Source organism: Podarcis raffonei, chromosome 17 (assembly GCF_027172205.1).
Source record: "Podarcis raffonei isolate rPodRaf1 chromosome 17, rPodRaf1.pri, whole genome shotgun sequence".
Lineage (NCBI taxonomy): Eukaryota > Metazoa > Chordata > Lepidosauria > Squamata > Lacertidae > Podarcis > Podarcis raffonei.
Genome location: NC_070618.1, coordinates 41262470 through 41268482, shown reverse-complemented (window position 1 = coordinate 41268482; position 6013 = coordinate 41262470). Strand labels below are relative to the sequence as shown.

Below are 6013 nucleotides of genomic sequence, written 5' to 3'. Positions count from 1 at the left end.
GCAAATACTTGCCAACATACCAAACTCCCCCTCCCCGCCCCCCGCCCGGCAGCCACAACCACCTGCTGTGCAAACGTCAGAGAGAAGCAGATGTAAAGGATGTGGCGCAGGTAAGTACAGGTCCCTTGAGGCAGGCAGAGCCACGAAGATGCGCAGCGACTGAGGGACCATTCTCACATGTGCTGATGTGCGTGCATTTGCACGCACGCGCTCACACACACATGAAATATTTCACAGAGCTGGCACACTGCCTCTGACACAAACATACACACACACGTCCACCCTCCCTCTTGCCCTCTCTTTGCCTAAATCACATGTCCCCAGCCTCGGGCTCTCCATGTGTTCCTGGGTCTCTCCTCCCTCGGCGCCCCCCGCCCCAGCAGCCGCTCCCGCCCCTGCTTTCTTCTCCTTGGGCTCTCTGCCAGGCAGGCTGTGCTCACACACTCTGCCAGGGAGCGCAGAGGCAGGCAGCTCCGTGCCATGGCTGAGCCATCCCAAGCTGCCGACCCTGTGCCCCGTGGCAAGCTGTAACGTGGGAACTCATCCCGCCAGCCCCAGCAGGGGGAGGGACGCGCAGCTCCCCCCAGGTAGGAATCGGGAGGGGGCAACAGGAGGGCTGGGGGATGGAGGAGTTTGCATTTCGCGCAAGTACGCGGGAGAAGGATGCAGGAATGGATGGACCGCAGGTGGCGCGCAGGGCGTGCATGGAGCTAAGATTGTGACTGGAGACTGGGGCGCAAGAACCAGAAGTTGGGATACAAAGGTGGGCTAGGATTCTGACCTGGAAATGGGAGGGGCAGCATGCTGGGTGCGCCACAGCTCAAGCGATTCCATTCTTTAGACACCCAGAAAGTTTAGGAGCATCTTTGGGACGGGGCAGAAGTTCCCTCTGGGTTGAGGACAGGGCTGTGAGAAGAGGGCTGCACAGTAAAGGAGAAAGAGCAGAGGCACTTTGGGTGCTGAGGGAAAGCGGTGAATAAAAGGCACTGGCAGCACCGTATAAGAGAGCACACGTGCACACAATCAGAAGAAAGGGGTTTTTAAAGCTCCTGCCAATGTATTTGATGCACTCAAACGCCTGCCAGGCAGTAGGAGCTTTGTAAAAGCTCATTCTACATCTCTCAAACACACACACACAGGCGAAAATGGACTACAATATAGCTGTATTGGTGTGTTTGTAATTATATATGATTTACACAGTAGAAGTGGGTTCAAACGTGTGTGTGTGTTTATGTATCCACATTATTTTGAATCTTTTGTGTCTGTGAAAGATAATGCATCCAGGGATCTCTGCAAATGCATTCATATGCTCTAATGCATACGTATCTCCTGTTTGTATGCTTTTCTATTGGTTGGTATATGACCACCTATGTGTCTTTGAGCAAGCACATGTGTGAATCAATAGACCATTGTTCTCACCTAGCTACATTTGTGTGCATGGACAGATAGATGTGTTTAGGTAGCATGTGCATGCAAGTCACAGGGTTCTTTCCAGTGCCTTGGCAGGAACTTTACAAGTGTGTGTGTGTGCTGCATTGCTCACAGGGTCTCTCTCTCTCTCTCTCTCTCTCTCTCTCTCTCTCTCTCTCTCTCTCTCCCCACCCCCCCACCCCCCACAAGCATAGTCTTTTACTGCAATCTATTGGATTTAAAATAACAGTCATCAGCTACTACAGTTTATTACAGAAGAAGGATCACAAAATTCAGTTCTGGTGGTGGAGTCAGCATGGTATATGGGAAGTCCACTGGACTTCTGAGAATCAGTAATCCTCATGGTTCTGGAAAGATGATTCCAGGAGACCTGGGACATGATCTCAGTGGCCGGCTTACTCCCTGACACACCTTGCCCTTTCCTTCAAGAGTTTGAGATCCTCTCCCTTCCACCTCTTAGGAGTCCCATTTCTACACTGACTTCTGTTGCACTATTTTGAAAATAGGACAGACTACCTAGTGGACCTTGTCTCCTAATAATCTGTTAGCGCTTCTGCTGATACCCTGTGGGTTCTGTGTAGCATTAACAACATCTGATTGATTCATTAGATCAAATAATATTTGCATTATCATGTGTGTGCCTACGTCTAAACTGTGTTGCACATTCTGTTCCAATAATTCTCAGTTGTCAATTATGACGCTTGGATGTGCAACAAACTGAGGTCTCCAATTCCCTAACCCCTCTGTTCTCACACAATTCTGCTTGTAGAGTTATATCAGGACTAAACATGCATGGAGAATAGGAAAAACCTGTTCTGTAACCCTTCTGGCACATAAGAGTGGTTGTAATGCCTTCTATTCCTTGTTAGGAGATCTTGAGCATGTGCCTTGTTGTGTGCGTGTGTGCTTAGACTTGTGAGTGTGCTGCACAACTGCATGTTGTAAGCGCATGGATTAAACTAACTCAGCTCTGAAAGAGGATAAGATCACAGGGGACTTTTGAATATATATTCTCCCTCTCCCATAATGCTGTGACTGCTTAGGATCACTCAATGAAATTGATTGGCAGTAGATTCAGGACAGACAAAAGAAAGCACTTGTCACATTATTAATTTACAGAATTCATTGCTGGAGGATAACGTGATGGTTCACTGTCACAGGTAGCTTTGAAGGGAGATCAGATGAATTCAGGGGGATAGATCTATCAAAGGCTAGTGGTCATGGCAGAAACGCTCCACAAAACCTCCATGTTCAGAGGCAGTGCACCACACAAGGTCAGTTGCTGGGAGGCAGAATCAGGAGGGGGCTCGTGCCTTTGCCCCTGGTTTATGCATCTGGCTGACCGCTATGGAAAATGGGATGCAGGACTCAGTGGATTTTTGGTCAGGGCTTCCATTATGCTCTCATGAAGCATCTCCTGCCTGCTCAGTCCTGTGCTCCAGGTATGGAAATGTTAAAATTAATCTCATCCAAGCAGAAACATTCTTATATCTCCCCCATCCCTTTCCCCAAAGGCAGAGTTATGCAATCTGGGGATCTTTCCTTGAAAACCCTTCTATCGAGTTGTGCGTATTTGCTGTGGAGGCACCAAATGGGACAATGATCAGCAGATCACTTACCTGGGATCACCTGGGTGGTAGAATAAGGATGGACCTTCTCACTGAACTTGGGAAATTAGGAAACAATTCTCTGGCATGGTCTCCAACTCTCTTGGACAATCCTATTTGCACCTTCTGTCCTTTGTGGGATAATGCATGTTCTCTCTTTCTTTTTCTCTCTTTCTTTCTGAGGGGTGCAAGGAAGTTAGACTCTCTGGTTTTTAGACAGTAGCCTGTGAGTGCATTCACACTCAGAGCCAGCACAACCTGTTAGGTGAAAATTAACTTTGCTTCCCCTTCCACCCTGGATCCTGGTTTCCTTCTCGACCTCATTAAAGCGTTTCCCAGTCGCATTGTGCACTGACTGGTGTGATTCTACAGGGTTTCTGTAAGGATCTCTCTTAGCCCTGTCTGGAGGTGCCAGCTGCACTGAGCCTGAGGATGCGCTGCCTCTTAGCTGCCTCTCTTCCCCTTGGAGGGGTTTCCGATGAGCCGGGATTCTCTTGTCCGCAGCAGCAGCAGCAGCCCTGATGCCCTCCAGGTTCAGCCATCCCTGTTCCTGCTAGACCTTCTTCTGGACAGAATAACCCACACAGATCATGTACCCTGACTGGCTTTGCCACTGTGGCAATCAGGTCCAGGCTCAAAGCAGAGAAAGGTCGGGCATGAATTGCCATGAGGAAGCTGCATTCACAAGTGGGGCAGCAGAGTGAGCAAGAAAGGAGCCGGACCCCGAGGCTCCTGATCTGGGACTAGGAACATGCCTCACACACATGGTGTGCGGAACATGTTTCCCATGAGGCATCTTGCTTAGGGGAAAAGGCTTCAGAGGTCAGAGATTTTTAGGTTGGAGGTGGGTGGGAAGACAACCAGCTGAGGGGTTTATAGCCATTTATAAAATTAGGAGTGAATGAGTTACTTTCTCTCAGAGCATCAGGCACTGCTTCCCATAGGCACCGCAAGCACAACATGCTCGCATGCCTTGGCCACCACAGATCTGACACCCACAGAGGAGAACTTTCCTGTCTCCTCCAAGGCTACCGTGCTTTTTGGTCTGAGTCAATTCTCACATTTACAGCTGCCAGTCAGCAAGTGTAGAGGAACCAAGTGTTGAGAAATGCAGACACATGTGTGAACCAGCCCATCTGCTGAAATTCAGGCCAAACCAAATGGAAAAACTTGTTCACATAACACAGAATAATCCCTTGAGCACACCTGGCCCCCAATTTTATGGGTGTGGGTGTGTTAGCAAGCCCCCTCCAGCACCAAGCAGTCCCCATCTGCCCCACCCTGTGCCCCCCACTGCTTTCCCTCCTAGGGCTGCCACTGCTGCAGTCGCCAACCTCAGCCTCCCCTTTGCAAGGGAAAGGCTTTGCCCAGCAGCTTTGCTGTAATGGAGCAGAGAACTGAGCATCCCCTTAGCCCATTTGAGCACTGTTAGCTGGTGAGGCCGGGAGCAAGCTGGAGCATGCCGGGAAGCTGGGGCCTGGAGCTGGACAACTCTTGGGGGCAGTGGCAGTGTCCGCTCTGCTGGACCAGGCCAAGGTGCTTGGCCCTGGCAAATGCGCACTGTGATGGGTCTTGCTGCCAGGCCTGGCTATGCTGTTGTTCTGTTATTGTTTTGTAGTATCTGTAAATTTTATTTTTAGTACTGTATCTGTAAAAGTTATCCCAGGAGTTGGGATAGCTCAGTCAGTTGGGCGTGGGACTCATACTCTCAGGGTCCTGGGTTCAAGCCCCATGTTGAACAAAAGATTTCTGCATTGCAGGGGGTTGGACTAGATGACCCTTGGGGTCCCTTCCAACACTACAATTCTATGATTCTTTTATAAGCTGTCTTGAGAATGCCTGAAGGGCAGAGTATGCATTTGAGATATCAATGTTCTCTTGTGGTGGGGAGTTGGAGAGGCTCTCCAGACCTTGTTGGACTCCAAGTCTCATTATCGCCAGCATGGCCAATGGCCAGGGATGATAGGCTCAAAATCTGGAGGGCCAGAGGTTCCCCAGCCCTGGCTTATGGAAGCAATTGCCATGTGATACTAGGTTAAACAGCAAAGCAAATTAAGAACAGGACATCCATGGTCACAGGCTGATGATGATGATACCATGAATGAAACTGCTGGGAACTGTATTCTGGAGTTTTGAGGTAAAGCGTGGATCACACCCAACTCAGTTTTTCCACTCTAATCCGGAGAGGCTGTTTAGTGTTTGGATCAACACCTGGAAGTCGGTGTCTGGATGAGGGAAAATGAACTGAAGATGAATCCTGAGGAGAGAACTGAGGAGATCTATTTGTCCAGGGCTAGGAGGACAGCATACCTGCCAGCACCCAAAGAAGCAAGTGTCTGGTTTGAGGTATCCCTCAATTCCAAATTTTCATTGGAAGCCCAAGTAGCAAGGAGTGCCTTAGCCCACTTCTGGTTGGTGCACCAACTAGGGCTGTTCCTGGACTGAGCTAGCCTGGCCTCAGTGACCTATCTGGGATAGATTACTGCAAAGCAGTCTATGCAGGGCTTTCCTTGAAGATGGTCTGGACACTTCAACTGTGCAAAATTCTGCTACCAGGCTGCCAGTGGAGCAACCTGTAGGGATTATGTAACACCAATTCCAAAATCTAGTGATGTCTCTGATTTTTAAGATGCTGTCTAGGTTTATCATTGCTTTTCTTCCAAGAAGCAGGCGTCTTTTAATTTCGTGGCTGCTGTCACCATCTGCAGTGATCATGGAACCCAAGAAAGTAAAATCTCTCACTGCCTCCATTTCTTCCCCTTCTATTTGCCAGGAGGTGATGGGACCAGTGGCCATGATCTTCATTTTTTTGATGTTGAGCTTCAAACCATATTTTGCGCTCTCCTCCTTCACCCTCATCAAAAGATTCTTTAATTCCTCCTCACTTTCTGCCATCAAGGTTGTGTCATCTGCATATCTGAGGTTGTTGATATTTCTTCCGGCAATCTTAATTCATCCAGTCCAGCCTTTCGCAT

At 49.1% G+C, this 6013-nt stretch overlaps 1 protein-coding gene across 1 annotated transcript in view; it reads left to right on the top strand.

Annotated features, from left to right (window-relative positions):
* The first annotated feature begins 397 nt into the window (after positions 1–397).
* The window catches only part of LOC128404812 (caM kinase-like vesicle-associated protein), a 40900-nt gene continuing 35284 nt past the window's right edge, over positions 398–6013 (top strand). Inside the window, exon 1 of the mRNA XM_053370759.1 lies at positions 398–587. The gene's annotated coding sequence lies outside the window, so the exon portion shown is untranslated. The remainder of the gene's footprint in view (positions 588–6013) is intronic.